Source organism: Muntiacus reevesi, chromosome 9 (assembly GCF_963930625.1).
Source record: "Muntiacus reevesi chromosome 9, mMunRee1.1, whole genome shotgun sequence".
Lineage (NCBI taxonomy): Eukaryota > Metazoa > Chordata > Mammalia > Artiodactyla > Cervidae > Muntiacus > Muntiacus reevesi.
This window is the reverse complement of record NC_089257.1, coordinates 65,175,873-65,197,457: the sequence shown is the minus strand read 5'-3', so window position 1 is coordinate 65,197,457 and position 21,585 is coordinate 65,175,873.

Here is a 21,585-nt window from a genome sequence, read left to right as displayed (position 1 = left end):
CTCCTCATATCTCTACCTTCTCAACCCGTAAGGGTCAGACGTGTACAGGGCAGGCCACATTGGGGGTCTGGCTCCCCCCATCCATGGCCATGCGGCTTGACTAATATGGTCAGAATCAAGGTGGGTCACAAGTCCAGGGTAGGACCTTCTGCAAAGTTCTGGGGGCCCAAATTCCAAATCCCCATACATAAAGGAATCTTAATGTTAGGAAAGATTCTCATGTGGAAGAAGAAAAAAGTGCTGCTATCAGGGACTCAGGGGGGCTTTTTGGCTTTGGAATCTATTGGGGTTATGTTCAAATCCTAGTTACATGACAGAGGCTGATCATTACCTTCTTGGCACCTCAATTTTCTCATCTATACAATGGGAATAATAATAATAGCTGCTAATACTTGTAGAATGCCAACAATATGACAGGTTCTGTTTTAAGTTATTGCATACGTTCTAAGTCGCTCAGTAATGTCTGACTCTTTGTGACCCTGTGGACTGTAGCCTACCAGGCTCCTCTGTCCGTTGGATTCTCCAGGCAAGAATACTGGAGTAGGTTGCTGTGTCCTTCTCCAGGGGATCATCTTGACCCAGGGATCAAAATTGCAACTCTTACATCTCACGTTGGCAGGAGGGTCTACCACTAGTGCCACCTGGGAAGCCCTAAATTCTTAGTATATGTTAATTTAACCCTTACAACAATCTTGTGAGTGAAGAATTATTTAACCTCAGTTAACAGATGAGGAAACTGAGACTCAGAATATTAAGTAACTTGCCCCCAACATCACGTGGCTAATCCACAAAGCTTAAGCGACCTGAGCCCAGGCAGTTCGGTTGCAGTACCTGCATTGAAACACTGCAGTACTTCTGGACCGGGCTAGATAACCCTCTGAACCTAAGAAACAGTTTAACAACAGACAACGGTCTCTAAGCATGGCCGCAGACTCCTTGACACTCTTCCGTCAAAACATAGAGTCTAGGTCTCCCCTTGGAAGTCCTGAAAGGACTCTGTACCTGCCTTCGAGAGTTAGGATGCAGCCAGAACGATGTTGTGTGGTGTGCAAGGCTGTATTAGAAAAGGCCTTTCAGATTCTGCTGCTCTCTCTTGGGATGCTCGCTCTGGGAGTCTTCAGCAGCCTTGTAAGAACTCTGGCCTCCTAGAAGCTACGTGGGAGGACCACAGAGGAGGGACAAGATCCCTGAGAGCTTCGGTGGTTTGTGTCTCTCCCAGCCCAGACTCCACACACGTGGAATGAAGAGCCTGCAGGACGCCCCCAGTCCTAGCTACCTCCTAATTGTAACTGTGAGAGCTTCCCTCACCCAGGAAGAACTAGGGGTACAAAAACTTTGAAATCAGGCTGCCCTGGGTTTAAATCCTGGAGTTCCTACTTTCTTGCTCTGTGATCCAAGGCAGATTTCTTAACCTCTCTGAGCTTCAGATTCCCTGTCTGTGATATGGGTACAGTAACCTCCACCTCCTTGCATGATTAGGAGAATTAAGGGAAGATTAGAACAAGCAGCAGTCGGCTCATGTCAACTCAATGAACATGAATTTGAGCCAACTCCAGGATATAATGAAGGACAGGGAAGCCTCGCGGGCTATAGTCCGTGAGATGGCAAAGAGTCAGACACGAGTGAGCGACTGAACAACAACAAAAGACAAGCAGCAGTAAGAACTGTTGCCTTGAGCCCAAGCAACTCCCAGATCTGTGAACAAAAGGATTCATCATTGTTCTCTTAAGCTCCTGCTTGGGGTGGCCAATACATAACCCTTGCATCAAGGTAGTTAATGTGGAGAATAATTGACAATGTGTCGTCAGGTCCCTGGCAGTGAAGGCCACCTCCTTTAGCCTCATCTGTCAACCCTCCTTGGGTACCCTCTCACTTGTCTTTAAAACAAAAGCCATTTCTATACAAGCTGAGTAGACACCTCATTAAAACTATGAAAACCAGTGCAAGGGAGTCTCAGCTTTCTCATATATAACCGTGATCTTCAGGGCCCTTTCAAAACCAGAAATGCTGCCCATGATGCTAGGATCTGGAGGACCCTGGCCTGTATGTCATTCAAGAAATCCCTGTGGAATTTAGGCTGGGCATGTTCTGTTACCACGCTCCATTCCTTTACTGGCGAATACCCTTGAGGATCACACTTCCTTAGTCTGGAAGTTTTGTGAAGGTAGAGGCTTAGCTTTGTTTTATTCTTCTATAAATTTGTGAGTAAATTTGTGAATTTCCTCACTGTCTCCACAAGAGAGAACAAGGCAGATTAAAGTATGGTGAGGACTCCAAAGCCCTGTCCAAGAGAAGAGAAGCAGGAAATGATAACAGGAAGGGGAAGGAAGAGGAAGGAAGGAAGGGAGAAAATAAGGAAAAAGAAAGGGATAGAAGGGAGAGGGAAGAGAATCAGAAACAAGGAAAAGGAAGGAGAAATGGAAGAAAGGAGAGGAAGGGGCTTTAAGATGAAAGGCGACACATAACCCCAGTCTTGTTATGATCCCTCTGCTCTGACTCGTGGAAGGGGGAGGCTCCAGTCCCAGACTGTGCCCGCCTCGCTCCGTGCCAGCACTGGCCTCAAACACACAGCTCTTGCCTGCAGCTCAACACCCTGAGCTCCTTAAATAGCTCTGAACCTCACTGAGTGGTGGATAAACATTTGCTTCACAGCTCACAAAGCAGAGCTGCTGGCGACCGGCAGGTTTGATGTAATGAGTTCCATTCTGGACCCCAGGGAGCATTTAGAATGGGCTCTTCTTTGCCCAGGCTGCCAGTCAAGCTGGGACCAGGGAGAAGGGGGAAAAAAAAAAAAGCAGCACTGATCTCTTCCCCACTATCCTGTCCTGATCTAGAAACTATTCCTGATCTAGAAACAGAATCAGACTATTCCGTTTTCCTGGGATGGGATGAGGGTGAGAGTGCCTGGGGCACCTTGGGTGGGAGTACCCGAAAGACTGGTCGGATCGCCTCCTTCCTCTGCCTCCTCAGGAAGTCACCTGGGCTCGTGAGCTGTCCAGAAGATAGCCCTTCTCGGAAGCAGAAAATTGTAGGCAGCCTGCGGTCCTTTCTCCCCGTCGATTGCCCCGCAGAATCTTGAGCAGCTGTGGAGCTTCTGAATCAGCAGCCACCCTCCTTGACCACTGCTCTCCACCATCTAGAACTTGCCCAGGGCACTCTACTTGCCTTGGTACTCTAGCCACAGGGCGTTCCCGGGACCCGCAGTGCCTACGGGCTGCCCAACATCCCCATCACAGGATCGTAGGGCAGTGGGGAAAAGCTAGCTGATTCTCTTAATTCCCCCTTTCCTCCCAGACTCCCCACTTCAGGATAGCATGACACGCTGCTAGAAGAAGCTGAGGACCGGTTGATATGCTGAATAAGTGGTAATTAGGCTGTTGGCCTTTCAGCATTTCTTCTGGGGATATTAATGGCCATCAGTGCCCCACTGTTTTGCACTCACTGGAACCTGCCTGCCAGAGCACCAGGGTGGGTCCCTGCCCAGGCCCCCTCACTCATTGCCCCCTCCTCACTGCCATTGCCTCATTTGCTTCAGAATTTCAGGAAGGAAATGAACTAGCACAGACGGTAGGTGGGAAAATTAGAAACGGAGAAAACAAATCCAAGAGGAAGTGGTTTAGTCTTTCAGCCAAATTGGTTGTTGTATTGGCTTCGTGGACTCTTCTGATTGGGATCTCCTAAGGGTCATCTTGTTCCTTCCCCAGATTCCAGGTAAGAGTCACCATGGAAGTTTACATCCTTTTCATGAAATTTATTGGGGCTGGAGATTGACAAATAAATTCAGAGGCAGACCTGAATTTCCCCACTAGCGTAAGTGAGGTGGCAACAATGGGAAGAATCGGGCTGAAACGATGAAAATTTAGATGTGAAGTGCATGTCCTTGGATTCTACCCTTTCTTGTAACAGCAGCCTGCTGCCCTGAAAGACCTTGGAATCAGAGACTAGCCTAAACAAGCTGGCTCCATGCCCTGGACTACAGATAAAGAAGAGAGTGCAACCCTTGGGTAAGAAGATTCAACTTCTTTACAGCTCTGTGACCTTGGGTAGGCTACATAGCTTCTCTGAGCCCCAATATCCTTATCAGAAAAAAACGTTGCTGGAACAAGATGGTAAGTAAGTAATACACACTAGTCACCATCTTGTGCTGAAGCCAGTTTGTACCAGCTTATGAGCCATCTCTTCCCAAATCTGTGTTCAGGAACATCGCATTGCTAGCCTGAAAGCAGAGATAGTGGGAGTATTTACACTATAGAAATTGGCAAGTGCTACCAACTAGGCCTTGTACTTTTTCCTTAAGAGATCTGACTGTCACAATTCACCAGCACATCATTGTTCCTGCCGCATTTCAACTGTCTGGACTCGTGAGGTCTTAGGGCAGATCCTCAGGCTCCTGGAAGCTGCAAGCCAGCCCTTTGGATGATCTATCTGCCTCCCATTCACTGCAACAAACTGCTTACTTCTAGCAGGGATTGTCAAAATCTCCTTGAGGCCCTATTAGAAAGCTGTGGCTCCTTGATCTATTCAGTACCAAGAGGCAATTGTCGAGGAAGTTGATTGTAGTCCAAATCCGGGTATCAATTCAAAATGTTTTTGCCTCAGACAACGGTGTACGATCAATCAGTAATGTAATCCTCTGCTGGTAGAACACAAAAACACAGCCCCACCTTGCCTGTTAAATACAGCATCATTAGTCTTAGGATAAACTATAAACTGATGCATAGAGCAAACAGCCAGAGCTGCGTCCCGGGGAATGGGAGCAGATGAAATAGCAGTACTTTATGGTGAATGACAAATCATGGCTCGTTCCATTCCCTATCAAGTGGAACATCATCCATCACATGGTGGACTCGTTGGGTTCCAAGACAGATAGGACACTATGAACAGATGCTACGGCTGGGATGGCTGGCCTGGGCAGAGCTCTGCTTTTTGCTTTTCCTGGGAGGGAGAGATGAGACCAATCTACTTTCTGTATGGTCCTGTCCTTCATTCTGGTTTATAAGGGTGAGTGAGGCAAGGAATCCCATCAGTTATAATGTCCTTGAGGATGGGGAACTTTATCTTTTTCATGTTTCACGCAGAGTCCTGTCTGAGTGGTAAGAGAAGGGCCCTGCCTCTGAGCAAGAGAGAAAGAGGACTGATCTGTTCCTGGTTTGATTTTTGATCGCTGAAGTCCTATATGGCCCACACAATCACCCCTCCTCCTTGGGCCTGCCAGGGTACCCATAATCCCAACCCTTTGGCTCATGCCTTTATTATTTTTAAAAATTATTTATTTATTTATTGGCTGCCCTGAGTATCCGTTGCTGTGTGTGGGCTTTCTCTAATTGCAGCAAGTGGGGGATACTGTTTGTTGTGGTGTGTGGGCTTCTCATCGCAGTGGTTTCTCCTCTTATTGCAAAAACAGAACATGGGCTCTAGAGGCATGTGGAATGTCATGGTTGTGGTGCTTGGGCTCAATAGTTGTGGTCCACTGCCTTAACTGCCCTGGGGCATATGGAATCTTCCTGGACCAGGGATCAAACCCTTTGTCTCCTGAATTGGTAGGTAGGCTGATTATTAACCACTGGAAGACCCAAGAAAGTTCCTGGCTCACTCCCTTAAATGAAGGTGTTACGTACAAAACTCTCCTGTGATTGCGACTGTCCTAAGAGGATGGGGAACTGTCTGAGCCCATCAGAGGTGCCCCACATCTATTTGTTGAATGGATAAATGAATTGGCAGGTGCACAATAACACAGGGTAGGTAAATAAACATTATGGCAGGTGACCCTGCTTTGGGGGGGATAGGGGGCTGACACAAATGACTCAAATGAAGGACAACCTCATTGGAGGGAAAGGTAGGAGGTCCCGAAGTTTATCTCCACATCCTTTCTAATTTATCCCTGGCCCTCACTAGTTTTTAATCAAAGTATGTGGAGAGCAATAAGCATCATGATCTGTCTCTGGGCTAATGGGCACATGAGGCAAGGAGGAAAAGTTAGTTGGTTGTGATTCACCGCAGTTCATGAATAATCCCACGGGCCCTATTCCTGGCCTTCTGCCATTCATGCGGCCAGGAACTGAGGAGCAATGGAATCTTCCTGACTGCTGATTTAATTAAGTGTGGCTAGCCTGTGACGGAGGCTGGCTCGGCACACAGCCAAACTCACAGGTGAATTGGCCATGTCATTGATGAGCGAGTCAGGCCTCTTGTTTGACCAAAACCACCAATCATTTGGGATATCTGAAGACTTCTGGAGAGCAACTGACTCTACTAAGGTGCAGAAAGACACTGGCTATTTGGTTAAATCCCATCAATAGAGTGACAAATATACTGGTACATTCAGTCCATCTGACAGCCTTGTGTAGGTACAGCATTTGTGATACCAAGTATTTGGCATAATGTAGTCAAAGCAATGTCTGATGGACTGATTTTTTTTTTTTTAATTTCCCCTGGTTGTTGTGGACATAATGCTGACACAGCTTAGGGGTAGTGTGAAAACAGTTGGCATGCTTCCTTTATGTATTTTTCACCTTTGCCATCTGGAATGAGCAAAAGATCTTTCTTCTGCCAGCTCCGCCGCTCCCCCCCACCCCCGCCCCCAGCTGAAATCTACACAACCTTTACCCAGACATCAGGAACAGCTGTCTCCGGCAGAAGGAGGTTGACTCCAGGGGGGCACTCAGCGGCAAGGGCAGGTGAGATAATGAGCAACAATAAAGTCCTTTTCAAGGAGGTGGGAGTCTGTTGGAGAGGTGGGTGGGTTGGCATATGCCAGACCTTACTTCGCTTGTAACATTTGCTCTACTGTGCAGTCTGTTTCTCAGTGGGGGATCAGATTTACTCCCCTCTCTTCCCCTTCTCCTGACTTCGTTTCTCCCTTCATCGACTGTGCATCACACCATGCTTCATGCTGTAGAAGAATCAGAGACGATGTAGTTATACCCCCGCCCCCCGCCACCCCGCCACCAAGGACCTGGTCACACTCAACTTGAGAAGCAAGGAAAGCTCAAAATCACTGCACTGTGAAAAGATAAAAGGGAAATCAGATGTAAACTAGAAGAGATTAAGTGTTTGAGGGTTTAGGGAGAGGGGAAGTGGACTTCCCTTGTCTTCAAGGAGGGTTAAGGAGCATTTGTGGGCCAGGAAGGACAGATGAGACTGGAACCGTTACAGTGTATGGGACTGTGGGGGAATCTAACAAATTATGGGCAGGGAGAAAGAGGAGAAGACATAGATGAAGAAACCAGGGCAGTGGGGTTGAAGAAGTCGAAGAACCTCCTGGACAGAAGATACAGGAAGAAGAGTAATAAGAATGACATTTTTGCCCTGTTGATGTAGAGTCAGAGCAAAAATGGCATTGAACTCCGGGTTTATGAGGTTGAACATATTTTGGCCATTCATTGAGGCTATTGAAGACTTATTAGCAGGTTACTGATGTCAAATTTCATCTTCAGGAAGAATAATCTAGCAAGAGGTGTAAGGAAGTTTGGGAAAGTGGAAGCTGGGCGATGTAGATGAATGTTGATATAATATGAAACAGGCTGAGGGATGGGACTCCTGATGAGAAAGCAATGTGGGAACACTGTTGAGAAGCAGGTCTGGTTAGAATCAAGGGGATGAGGTTCTAATAACTGCTAAGTAGAAGGTAGAGGAAGAATTGAAAGTTTCACAGTTTTGTACTTGATGCTTGACTGAGCTGACTTGGGAGAGGTCTGCCTCTGATCACAGTACATTCGGGATATTTACTGTAATAGAGAGATCCACATGGCCTCAATCACCTTGCACATTGCCTGCATCTCCCCTCAAGGGCCCCCTGGGCGTCTCTCTACTCTGTGCCACACAGCCATCTCCAAACCCTAGGAGTCTTCTTGCCCTGCTCATAGGAGTAACCCGAGAACAAGGGGAAAATGATCCCCTGGACAATTACCAACCAACGGGGAAGGGAATCAATGCTCCACCTTCAGTCCTTCGGGAGCACTTCTCAGGAGGTCCCAGAGGAATGGAGGCTGCATTGCTCAGAGCACTGATCCTGAGGATGCTCCCTTCTCTGGATGCTCCCCCACCCCTGCCTCCCCTGTCCTTGCTATCTTGCTCCGGCCTCCTGGACCACCTCCCACATAGACTCCCTGCACCCATTCCTTGTCGCAAGCTTTGCTTTTGGGATGATCCAAAACAGACCTATCGTGGGTAAAGTGAGTGTTGGACATTCGTGTGGACCCTTCCTAAGAAAAGTGTAAATGTGAACCAAGAACTCTAGTGGGGCCGAGGTTTGAGATCTAGACTCAGAAATCATCTGGAGGACCAAAGTGCTTGAAATTAGAAAAGTGAATAGAATCATTCAAGAAGAAAATGAGGAGGGGAAAAGAAAAAGGGAAGATACCAGTCCTTGGGGAATTCTCCATCTGGCACATGGGAGAAGGACAAGCAGCAGCCCTTGTGGATGGGGAATAGGAGAGGTCCAGGAGGCGGTTGTAGCAAGACTGAAGGGGTCATGCACTCGCCAGAGGTCTGAGTTCACACAGAGGCCCCAGGAGAAGATGGAACTTCTGAAATTCCTGAAGACCTCCAGAGAGTGGTTTTGGCGATGACAGTGAAAGTTGTTTTTTTTAAGGGATAACTATGTAAGTGGAAGCCCAGAGCTTAGATTCCAAGCTCTTACACCTGGTACCCAGAAAGACTTTAAAATATAACAGCATCTCAAAATAGACCTACTGAGTTATAATCTGCGTGGATGGGGGTCTTCTCTCTCAGTTAGATTGTAGGGAAAAGGAGGAACTGTGATCGTCTGAAACCCCAGTGCAGCGAGGCAGGAAGAAAAAAATGTCCTTTCAAGCAGAAGAGATGTATACCAGGTAGAAGGAATTAAGCCAGTGGAAAGGAAGATATTAAAGATGCAAAAGAAAAGGAATAATACATGGAGAAGGGCTCAGAGAAGGAGAAGGGATCAAGAACTCAAGTGGGGTCAAGAGAGTTTAGTTTTTACAAAGAGGATTCATTCATTCGATCATTCAACAGGCCTGGATTAGGTTCCTTCTATGTGCCAGGCTTCACTCCAGGGGCTAGGCATAAAGACGAGGGCTGGGCATAGCTACTCTCTCTAGAAGAGAAGGAGATGGGAAGAAACAACCCCTAGAAACTTGCCAGGTTCTGGAATAGAAACATTTACGGTGTAAAGGAAAGAAATGCTCCTTTAAGGGAAAGAAAGAATATAGCAGCTGAGTGGCTGGCATAGCGATGGGCATGTAGTAGGCCTTCTAGAAAGCTTAGTTTTCTTCCTTCTGAGACAAAATACAATGGCATTGTAGATGAAGAAAGGATTTACCCTGCCCAGAGGACCCAGTAAATCTTCCCAGAGAAACTATTATTCAAATGAATGTAGGGACTTGACTGGCGATCCAATGGTTAATAATTCACCTTCCAATGTAGAGAGTGCAGGTTCGATCCCTGGTGGGGGAATTAAGATCCCACATGCCATAGGGCAACTAAGCCCTCATGCCACAATGAAGAAATGAAAGTTGCTCAGCTGTGTCCGACTCTTTGCGACCCCATGGAATTCTAAAGGCCAGAATATTGAAGTGGGGAGTCGTTCCCTTCTCCAGGGGATCTTCCCAACCCAGGGATGGAACCCGGTTCTTCCGCACTGCAGGCAAATTCTTTACCAGTTGACCACCAGGGAAGACCTCACGCCACAGTGAAGAATCTCAGCTGGAAAAAAGTAAAAACAAACAAAAAAACCCCTCAGAGCTGAGAGAAAGAAATGGGAAATGTGTGAAGACAGGGAATAATTGGAGTCAAAAGCAGGGTAGTTGAGGAAAAAGTCAGAGGTTCTGATGTCCCAACAAACAGAAAGCAGATTCGTCTGTTGGGGGTAGGTGTTGTGGGTCGAATTGTGTCTCACCAAAATCCACAGCTGAAGTCTTAAACCCAGTACTTAGGAATGTGACTATCTGACAACAGGCCTTTAAAGAGGTAATTAAGATAAAATGAGGGCAGGGGGGTGGGCCCTAATCTGGTGTCCTTATAAGAAGAGGAGATTGAAACTCACACTGGAAGAAGAGGGCCATGTGCAAGCCAAGGAGAAGCCTCTGAAGAAACAACCTACAAGCACCTTGATCTTGGACCTTTTGTGTCCATAACCATGAAGAAATACATTTCTGTTATTTAAAACTCTTTGTTTTTGTTGTTTAGTTGCTGAGTGGTGTCCAAGTCTGTGTGACCCCAGGGACTGTAGCCTGCCAGACTCCTCCGTCCAAAATTCTCCAGGTAAGAATACTGGAAGGGCTGCCACTTCCCTCCTGACCCAGGGATGCAACCCACGTCTCCTGCACTGGCAGGCGGGTTCTTGACCACTGAACTACCAGGGAAGCTTAAGCCTCTTACTCAGTGAAAATTGTTACCGCAGCCCTTACACATTAAAGGTGAGGGGAAAGTACAGGTTTGGGAGGATGCGAATATTTCAGAAGAGTCACAGTGGGGAACTCAATAAAAGCTGGATGAATGGGTTCCTGAAGCGATGATGGTCCAGCTAACTAATAATGAATGCATGGTTGTCTTCCATGCATTTGGTCAGACAGCATGTAACACTTGGCTGAGTTTGGGTTCTGGCACCAGGTGACTGATGGGTTAGGAGTGTGGAGACTTCTAAAGTGACTGTGAGCTTATGAAGTGGCTGGCCTGGGGCACAGGGTCAAGGGAAGCAAATGTGGCTAGAGTGGACAAATGGATGGAAGGCTAGGGAAGATTCTGGAATGGGAGAAAAATTGGTCAATTAAAGGGGAGAGAGTGGGAGGTAGGAGAGGACAGAGCTTGTGTTCACAGACAGCAGTGGGCTTGGAGGTGTGTTCAGGGCTTAAAAACAGTGGACAGACTTTTGTTGAGTCATGTGAGGACTGAGTAGGCCTGAACAGTGGCCAAGCATTATATAGATGCTAGGGAAAGATGTTTTCTAGTTCCCAGGGGTCCATGTTTTAACAACAATGTTCTTCTAAAAAAATGCAAAGTCCTGACTTGCAGATCCTCCTTATTGACCCTGGGAATATAGCTCCTTTATAATGATGGACGTGTGACACCTTGGACCCTTAATGTCTTCCTTAAATTATTATGCTCTGATGGTGTTAAAACCTATGTCTCTTAATTCCTCATTTGGGAGCTTCTATAACCTGTTCACATTAGCAGGGGCATGGTAGTAAGGGTACAGGAGGGATGTCAGTGTCCCAACATCTCTCCAGAATGAAACCTGTGGGTTAGCAAGACACCATGACCAGGTGAAGGCAGGTGAGTGCATGAACCAGTGGTAGGTTTCCCTCCTAGACTCTCACACTCTCCAATCCTGGGACTAAGGTCACAAAATCATCTGTAAGTGCTTCGAACGGAATGGAAGGAAACAGGAATGAAATATCTTGGAACGTCTTTATCCCTGCCTATCTTCTGCCCATCTCTGCTTAGATGATTTTTAAACTATTCTTAAATCCAGGCTTTCTGTTGAGGAAGGTGAAAAATTTTGGAGGTGGATCACGGTGAGAGTTGCACAACAATGTGAATGTCCTTAGTGCCACTGAGCTGTACTGTTAGATATGGTTAAAAACGTTTATATTATGTGACTTATACCACAGTTTAAAAAAAAGATAGTGGAAAACTCCATTACCCTTGCAAAATAAGCCAATCATGCCCTCCACCTAGGAGAGAGCCTACACCAAGTAGGTGCTCATTAAATGTTTGCTGCGTTATTGAATGCTCAACAAGTCTTCCTTCCGAGAAGTTCTTTCATCCTTCTCTCCTGCTACTCCTGTATTCCTTATCGTGTGGTTAGCTGTGGGTTTCTGAGTTCCCTGGTCGCACTTCTCAGCCTAGGTGTCAAAACACACTGGCTTGTTTTATCTGCCAGGAGGTACACTGCAAGTAATTTGTTAGCGATAATAAAGCATCAAGTCAGGGAAGGTTTTATTTGTGAAATAGAGAAGATTTAAAAGAGCGCTTATCATAATGTCCTTTTACTGGCCTTTCAGTTTCCTTCCTTAGCGGGAAAGCAAAGAGTCAGAGGTGGATTACAGAGGACTCTGTGCAACCCCAGGGGCTGTAGCCTACCAGGCTCCTCTGCCCATGGGAATTTTTCTGGCAAGAATACTGGCGTGGGTTGCCACTTCCTCCTCGAAGGGATCTTCCCAACCCAGGGATCGAGGGTGCCGAGGGCACCTTATAGAACCTCTGTGAAGGCAGTGGGTGTGTTTTGAATAGGTAACTTTCATCCAAGCACCCTAATTTGAGGGGGAAACAAGTATGAGATTCACAGTTAGAACATTCATTCACCGTGGAATAGTTGACCAGATCTTCAGCTTTCTCCTCCCCAGACTTCATATTCACAGATCTGCCCAGTGACTGGATACAGACACTCCTGAAGAGCGTTTTAATTGGTTGTGTGGGTCTCCGAGGACCTGCCCCCATTAACATGAGAGTGATTCCGGAAAGTTGCCCAAACATAGCAAATGCAGCCGCGTCCTAACAACACAGCGCTGGGGACCTCTGAACCGTGTCTCTCTCCATAGCCTCGGCTATTTCAAAGAGATCATTAACAAGGTGGAATTGGGTGCCCCCAGGGTCACCGCACAATATACATTGTTACTGTATTTTAATGGACTTTTCCCAGACACGGTGATTCTTAAACTGCAGCGTCGGCAGCTGCTAAAACCAGGCTGAGCCCTGCCGTCTGCAAGGAAAGCCGGCCTGCCAGTCCTGCCAGAGACGATCTGAGCTCGGGCAGATGGATCAGGCTGGGAGAGGGGAGGAGGGGAAGTGGGCTTCAGGGGAGGCGGGGCACGAGCCAAGAAGCGAGGCAGCCCTTGGAGGTCCTTGTTATTGATTTAGCGTGAGGACCGAAAGTGGCAGGTAGGCAGGTGGCTGGGGGCTGGCGGGCGGGGAAGACAGGTGTAGGCAATCGTGGGCAGTGATTAGCCGGGGTGCTGCAGATGTGGCTGGGGGTGTCAGCTGGTGGTGATTAGCGTGGGCGCTTCTGAGGGGCGTGGCATCAGATGGTGGTTTCAGAGTCCAGATGTGAGAGGCCGATGGGCCCCCTTCCCAGCTTGCAGCCCCTTGCTAGCCTTTCCCCTCTCCTGAGCAGGTGCATTCACCTTCACCCTCTCCTACTGTCCGCTCCACGTGCCTTCTTCCACACATTCCTCTCTAGGTGAAGGGCATGGATACGCAGATTGCGCCTCCCCCCATTCTTCAGTCTCTTTGCCAATTTCTGAGATGATCACACAGACCGAGCACCTTCAGACACCAGGCAAGACAAAACCTGCAGGATCCATAGGTGTGATCCTGCTCATTCATGTGAGAAAGGTACCTGGTTGCAGAGGGTGTTTATAGCATTCTGTCAGCTTTTCCTGCCCTCCTTTTTATAACCTGCCTAAAGTTTTTATAAATAAAGATTTGCATTGGAGTCTAATACACACAGAAAGTAGACATACTAGTGTAACTCTCCCACCCAGATGAAGTATTCGAAAATTCACAGCACTCTGGAAGCTTTCCTTAGTCCCCATTCTAGTCACTAATACCCTGCTTCCTCTCCAAAAGGGACCCCCCGACTGTAATCACCATAGATTCATTGCGATTGTTTTGGAATTTTTGTGTAACTAGGCTCACACACAAGGCCTTTGTTCAATAATATGTTTGTATACAGTTTGTTATTTTTCATTGTTGTATACTATCCCACTGCATGAGTAATTCACAATAATCTGTTTCACTGATAATAGACATTTGGGTTTGTTACATATTTTGATTACTATGAACAATGCTATTCTAATTATTTTAACAGGGATTGTGTTGTATAATATGCGCACTTCTATATATTTGGGAATGGAATTATTAGAATTACAGGATGGCTATGTTCAACTAGAGTCAAAACAGTTTAGTAGAAATGGTTTTGTAAAACAACTATGTCATGCCACAGCTCAGATGTCACGAGACTAGCCTGCCCACACCACAGAGGCTGGGAGCTCTTGGTAAATTAGCCAGCATCCTGGCTGCCTGTCTTGTGCATTCTGTTGGCCTACTTTCCTGGTCACTCATGTCAGCATATGGTGCCCTATATCCATCGTCTCTATGTCTTGGTTCTTATGAGCTCTATTTCCCTATAACCATTTCAGGTCTTCCCTGCTTCAGTGATCCCTTTGGATATGCTTCTGTAACTTACTGACCAGTTCTTCTTCCCAATTAAACTCTTGACTGCATTTCCACCCCCATCCCCTGGAGCTCTGCCTTGGGCTTCCTAGAACTCATCCAGGCCAGCCCCAGCTTCTGGCTTGTGCATTAGAGAAGGTAAGGTGATCAGAGGTAGAGTTTGTCATCCTGAGAAGAAAAGCAAGTGGACTGTAAGACAGGTAAATCAATGAGATTGGCATTTTCCATTATTAATGGGCCTGATTTGTCTTGGGTTAGTGGCTATTTACAAAATTTCAGGAGGCCCAGTCCTTTGAGCTTCGCCGTATCCTAACCACACTTGCCTGACACGGTGTGCATGTATGTGTGTCTCTCTGTGTGTCTGTCTCCCAGCATCTGTTATTTCCATGTCAGCAGCAGAGTGTTCTGCACCCAGAGGCGGATGTGATGAAGCCCCATCACAAGGCTGGTAGCGTGTGGTGAGTCAGCCGGGCTCCTCGCTGGATCACAGGGAACAGGAACCACCATACTTGGCAACTTGGGCTGTGTCCGCATGATTGGAAACAATCTGTGAATTGAGTCAGATCCGTTGAGAAAACAATTAAGTCAGTGGGAAAAGAAAATCAGTGACACTGGTGATTTGGCAAGGTGGAAAAGAAAACAGCCCGTTGTTTGGTTACATGTTTCACTTTCTAGCTGGTCATTATGACACTGAGGCTGGGCTTACCCCCCAGAGGCTTTCAGCAATTCCATCCACGCACTGTCTACACAGCTTTAAAACTCTGCAGCAAGCTACTTAATAGAATCAAATCATCAACTATCCCCCTCACTAGTTAGCGTGTCCTCTGTGTGAGCCCCATAGGAAATAATGGTAGATGGGAGAGACAGGACTTTGGGGGAACCAGACCACTTCTGTTAAATTCCAAGTCTGGGGAGCATCTTGGATACTATCTGCTGTCCAGAGGTGGGAGGCAGAGACAGCAGTCAGACAGAGTTCAAAGCTATGAAATCCAGAGGTAATCCTCCAAAATCATGCTGACCCAAAGTTTTGCTTTCGTCCAAGACTGTTGCGTGACCCCAAGTAAACAAACTGATCCTAGTCTTTTGGAGATCATGAACCCAACTCCCAGATTTTAAAGAAGAGACAAGGGAGGCCAGGAAGGTAGGAGGACACACCCAGAATTATGAGAGTAGGAAGTGAGTGTCTACTTGCCTAAATTCTCCTGTGTTCTGCTGTCTGTGGGTGCTGGCGAACTGGGAGAGCTGGATCCAATGGAGGAATTTGTGATGGGGGATATTCAGAAGGAACGGGCTGTGAAGGAGAATTCTCTACTAAGAACTGGGGAGTTGCTCCTCTTCTTTTCTGGGCACCTCCCCTGTATCCCAGATGCTCATGACCTGCCACAGTTCTCATCAATCTCCAAAGAACAGCGGTGTCCCAAAGCAGGGGAACGTGGACGATGTGGCTTTGGCTGGAGCATATTTATGACCTGAAGTGTGCTCTAATTGTGCAGACATTCCCATAAATGTTATTTTATTAAGTTGAGCTACAGTAAATCTGTCATCTCCATAAGTAACGCCACAGCGAATCTGTAGGTAAGCTCAGAACACTGCCGTGAGCCATGCTGGGCTATTAGCTTTCTTGCTCGACGTTGTTATCTGTGCAGTCACAGCCTCTCAGGGGCACAACTCAGGCGCCAGGTTTATGGGATTTGGTTCCCCTCAGGTGTGCCTAGCTCCTAAAGACAACAGGAATTGTTACAAAATACGGAGGCAGGAAGACCAGAGGACCCTAGAAGTGGACTCCCTCTAACCCGTTTAGAAACAGCTTGGGGCCAGTGTGTTGAGAGCTGGAATGGGGAATGAAGAGTCTTGGCTTCTGTTCTGACTCCTACAAACTATTCAGCCTAAGGAAAATCACTTAGTGTGTTTGGCCTCACTCTTGCCATCTTTAAAATGGTGACACATAGGCATGTCCACCTGCGTGCCCCTCCATGGTAAACATGGCAATCTGCAAGTTGGGATGTTGAACCCTTAGGATGAAAGCCATGACTACTAAGTGTATTCTACCAACTGGTCTGATATCTTATGGCCATTCTGCAAGGTGCAGCACCACCTGCTGAGGGGCCATAATTTACCATCTCCTTTTTCTGGGAAAAGAGAAAAAAAGGTTTAATGATAGCTCTGACCCAAGAGAAACTGGAAACAAATTGCTATCTACATGCATTGTTGACGAACCTGGACGACTCACTGTCTACTTGTGATGTAGAAGCCAGACTATTGTAAACACAGTACTTCTTAGTATATGAGGAAGTTTCTGGCACTGACATATTTAAGAACAGTCAGATTCATCCCTAGTCATTGTACCCCAAAACTGATCATGGACTACCATGTTGGGGGCAGAACTGAGTGTTCAAAGGAAGCTGTCCCTGAAGAGACAAAATTGGGAGAATTTGCTTCAGCATATAGGGTTGAACTAGCTGTTATGCACTATAGAAAACATTTCATAGTTCCTAGGAAACAAGGCAAACTTTTTTAAGATTTGATTCCATATACAGCACAGTCTCTCTCCACAGCTTTTGCAGAGCGTCACTGTAAAGTTTTCTCCAATTTTTAAAAATTAACTTGAGAAGAAAATGAACTGAGTTTGGAAAAGGCTGTCAGGGGGGTGTAAGTGAGGGTTTACAGACCCAGGAAAAGCATGCTTGAAGAAAAACCCCCACAAACTGGGGTCAGCAGACATTAAATTACAGACATGTCCATGGTTTGTCCAGATTGGTTAGAGCATGTTTCTCTGCAGCAATAAAAAACTAGAGACATTAACAAGCAATGATGTTAGATGGAATTAAGTAGCATTCAAATGATGAAAGGGAAAATTAAGGAGCTAACCTTCCACCACCAGGGCAGTTCACCCAGTCAGTAAAAATAACAATCCTGTCTTTCCTGCCATCCCTGCCATCAGTGGGAGAAAGTAATTCAGATGGCCTGGTGTCTAGTGGCGCCATATGCCCTTGTGCAGCCGTCCTTTCAGGACCTTCCTGGTGGCTTTGGGTGACTAACTGGCCAGCTCAGTGCAATATATTTTGAGCCTGCCTCTTGCCTCTCTGGGTGGTTCCTGATGCGTCCTGAGGCAGGCATTGCCATATATCCTCGTCTTTCTACAAGCGTGCCACCCAGACACCATCCGTAGGATTGTAAACAGAATGATTCATAAACTGGTGGCAGAAGCTAAAAGCAGTGCAGTTCGCGACCCTAAGCATGACGCCGGGATTCTAAATGGACTGTTGCAACAACAAAGCTGCCTGAAGATTCTAAAATACAATTGTGTCAACTGGGCATTTGTAAGGTGGCATAACCTGTAACCGACAAGCGCACCCCTGGTGATTTTTTGCTGGGCACAGCATCCTTAACGCTCTACTGGGCCTCCTGTCATGTGGCCACCATTTATTTGCATCCACAGGCATGGGGCAGGGATTCTGCAGAAAGAACCCCAGAGTGGTGTCTGATTTCCATGGGGCTTTGCAGCCAGCTTTAATGAAGTGATTTCCAATATTCAGTTTCTGAGAATTCTGACCATGTGTATGTAGACCATGACACACCTTAATGACAATAATATCATCTCACAGTTTAATCAGCATTTAACAGTTTAGAAATTTAATCCCTGTGAGATGGGTGGTCTCTTCTCCGTTCTATTGGCAACTCAATGTAGAGGAAAGAGCTCTGAAGCCAGATAGACTTAAGTTCAAATCCTGACGGTGACCCCCTTACCTCCACTAGCTCTCCAACTGCAATTTACTTCATTTCTCCCAGTTTCTTTTTTCTTGCCTATAAGATGAAGAATCATCTCTCTGACTTATAAGATGAGTGTGCAGTAAGAATTAAATAACGTATTTAAAGACGCATAGAAGCACTGGATAATCATTAGTTTCTATCCACTTACAGATGAAGAAAATGAGGTTTGAGAGGTTCAGGGAATTGCTCAAAGTAACAGCCAGTAAATGGCAGAACTGAGACTTCATTTATTTTACAAACATTATTGAACACCTACTATATGCCAGTGCCCCAGGCAGAGGAAAGTGGATAAGACATAATTCTGGCTCTTGAACTGTTCACGGTAGAGTGCCAGAGTCTGAAATGCAAATAATCAATTACAATTTAGTGTGATCTGAGAGGCAATGTGTATTGAGGGAATGTCCTGAAGTCATGGGTGCACCCAGGTATCTACACAGGAAATGATTCTGAAGAAGGGCACCTTACAGGGGAAGTAGCAATGGGGTTCAACCTGAAATAGGACTTCAGCAGGTGGATCTGAAGCTTGGTGGGGGCGGGGTGGACACGCAAGAACAGGCAAGAGGGGAGGTTCTCGGGAGGTGAAAGAATTGGAGGGGCTCACAAGGAATGCCGAAAAGCATGGATCTTTGTCTAGTCCACACTCCAGTGAAGCCACAGGCTGATTTTACATAAAGAACCGGTGTGGTCAGATTTGCATTTTTGAAATCGGGGCAGCAGTGTGGAAGATTGACTGGAGGAGAGAGAATGGAGTTCAATGAGAGATAATGAGGCAGTGAAATAAGAAAGTGGCAGAGCAGACAATTTGGAGAGTTGTAGAGGAGGTGAAATTGATGGCACGGGGCAATTGATTAGGTGTCGAGGCCAGAGAGGAAGAAAGGAGTCAAGAAGGGCTCCCAGGTCATTAGCCTGGATGACTGGGTGAATGGGAGTGTCCCTACTGACACAGGGGGATGAGAGTGAATTTGAAGGGACAATAATGGGTTTATTTGGATACGTTGGTTCTGAGAGACATGTGGACACTTCTAGGAGGAGATGTACAGTAGAGTTCAAAACATGAGTCGGAAACCTGGGAGGTGACTAAGGGTGAGATGCATGAATCAACGGTTATATCGGCTTTTATTTGATGGTCAAATCTGAACTTGCACTGAGATGACAGAACAGGAAGAAAAAAGGGTCATGAAGAACTCTAGAAAATAACAAAATGTAAGTGCTAGAGTGAGGACTGTCAGAAAGATGGAGGTACCAGGAAAAAGTGGGATTTAAAGGGCCAAGGGAGACAAGTGCATCATGATGCTAAAAATAGAGGAAGGAACCATATTCTACCAAGAGTCAGAGAAGACAGGGACAGAAACTCATATCATATTTGGTAATAGAGGGTCACTGTGGCAATTTAGTTTTAGATAAGGTTGTTAAAAAAGAAACATTCAACCTGTTTCTTTAAAAAAAAAACCAAACTGTAACTCAGAGTAAGAAGAATATCTTATACTATAACCTGGGACAAAAGTTTCATAAACAATGCTAACTTTCTGATATTTCATACTTTTATCAGATCTTCTCCATCCCTTCCCATTCCATTCTGAATGCTGCTTTACTGTTGCTCAGTCACTAAGTTGTGTCTGATTCTTTGCAACCCCAAGGATGGCAGCATACCAGGCTCCCCTGTCTTTCACCATCTCCCGGAGTTTGCTCAGATTCATGTCCATTTAGTCAGTGATGCTATCTAACCAAGTCGTTCTCTGCCACCCCCTTCTCCCACCCTCAGTCTTTCTCAGAATCAGGGTCTTTTCCAAGGAGTCAGCTCTTAGTATCAGGTGGCCAAAGTGTTGGAGCTTTAGTTTCAGCATCAGTTCTTCCAGTGAATATTCAGGGTTGATTTCCTTTAGGATTGACTGGTTAGGTCTCCTTGCAGTTCAATGGACTGTTTGGTATGCACTAAATTTATTTGATGACTAAGTAATGGTTTGCAAGCTGTGGTTTGAAAAAGTGTTGGTTTGGAATTCCCTGGCAGTCCAGTGATAGGACTCCACGCTTTCACTACCAGAACCACAATGGATCCCTGGTTGAGGAACTAAGATCTTGAAAAAGCACTGGTTTATGTAAATACAATTTTCCCACAGGAAAATCATGTGAAATGTGAGATAGAGGAAGGAACACTGGATTTTTGAGTGAAGACGCCTAATTCACGGCATGGCTCAGTGACTTACTGGCTTTGTGACCTTAGATATGCCCATTAACCTCTTCAGGTCTCTTTTATTATCTGTAAAATTCAAATAGTCCATCAGCAGCAAAGGGATCTTCTGGGGATCAAACCAGATTAAATGTGTGAGTGCAGAAACAGTATGTCTAGAATAGCCCTGGTCAATCTAGGACTTATTTTGGTCCCATGCAAAGAAAGAGCAGAATGGTACATTCTGTGTCCCAGTTGGTTTGGGTTCTCTTACCTGAATCCTGGAGCCAGAATATACCAAGAACCAAAATGGAACAAAGATCTGATCACGTAGAATTGATGCTGTTGCCACAACACTTATAGAACACTCTTGTTCCAGTACTATCATAGCCATCTTGGTTTTCTGATTCATACCAAGAGTCCTCTCTTATAAGGACTTTCAATAAAGTCTATTGCGAGAAGACTTTCTGCCAATCCAGGCAGGTTTTCTCACCATAGTGTGAAATGACAGCAGACAGGCTGCAGGAAAACATAGAAAATGGGATCCTTCAATACAGGCAGTAATCCACATGAACTTCAGTAGGGCTGGTAGTATCACTGTATTAAGACATAATATAATCATTGCTTTTTATGATTCATTTGACCAACTGCTATACTTGATTACCTAATACATGTACCAACTTAGGTACGAGGAAGACAAAGATGACCAAAGTATGGTTCCCGACCTCAAAAAGTGTAAAACAAATGGATTAGCAGGCACACACAAATAGATAATTTTCAATTAAGTGGTACATCTAAGAGATTTTGGATCTGGGCATGACAAGATATGAACAAACTAGGTGAGAAAAGGAGCCAGCCTGATATGGAGTTCTTAAAGGTCATCTATGGATGGAGGTTCATGGCACTGTACAGGAGGCAGTGATCAAGACCATCCCCAAGAAAAGGAAAGCAAAAAGGCAAAATGGTTGTCTGAGGAGGCCTTACAAATAGCTGTGAAAAGGAGAAGTGAAAGGCAAAGAGAAAAGGAAATATATACCCATTTGAATGCAGAGTTCCAAAGAATAGCAAAGAGAGATAAGAGAGTCTTCCTCAGTGATCAGTGCAAAGAAATAGATAAAAATAATAGAATCGGAAAGACTAGAGATGTCTTCAAGAAAATTAGAGATACCAAGGGAACATTTGATGCAAAGATGGGCTCAATAAAGGACAGAAATGGTATGGACCTAATAGAAGCAGAAGATATTAAGAAGAGGTGGCAAGAATACACAGAAGAACTATACAACAAAGATCTTAATGACCCAGATAACCATGATGGTGTGATCACTCACCTAGAGCCAGACATCCTGGAATGTGAAGTCAAGTGGGCCTTAGGGAGTATCACTACAAACAAAGCTAGTGGAGGTGATGAAATTCCAGTTTAGCTATTTCAAATCCTGAAAGATGGTGTTATGAAAGTGCTGCACTCAATATGCCAGCAAATTTGGGAAACT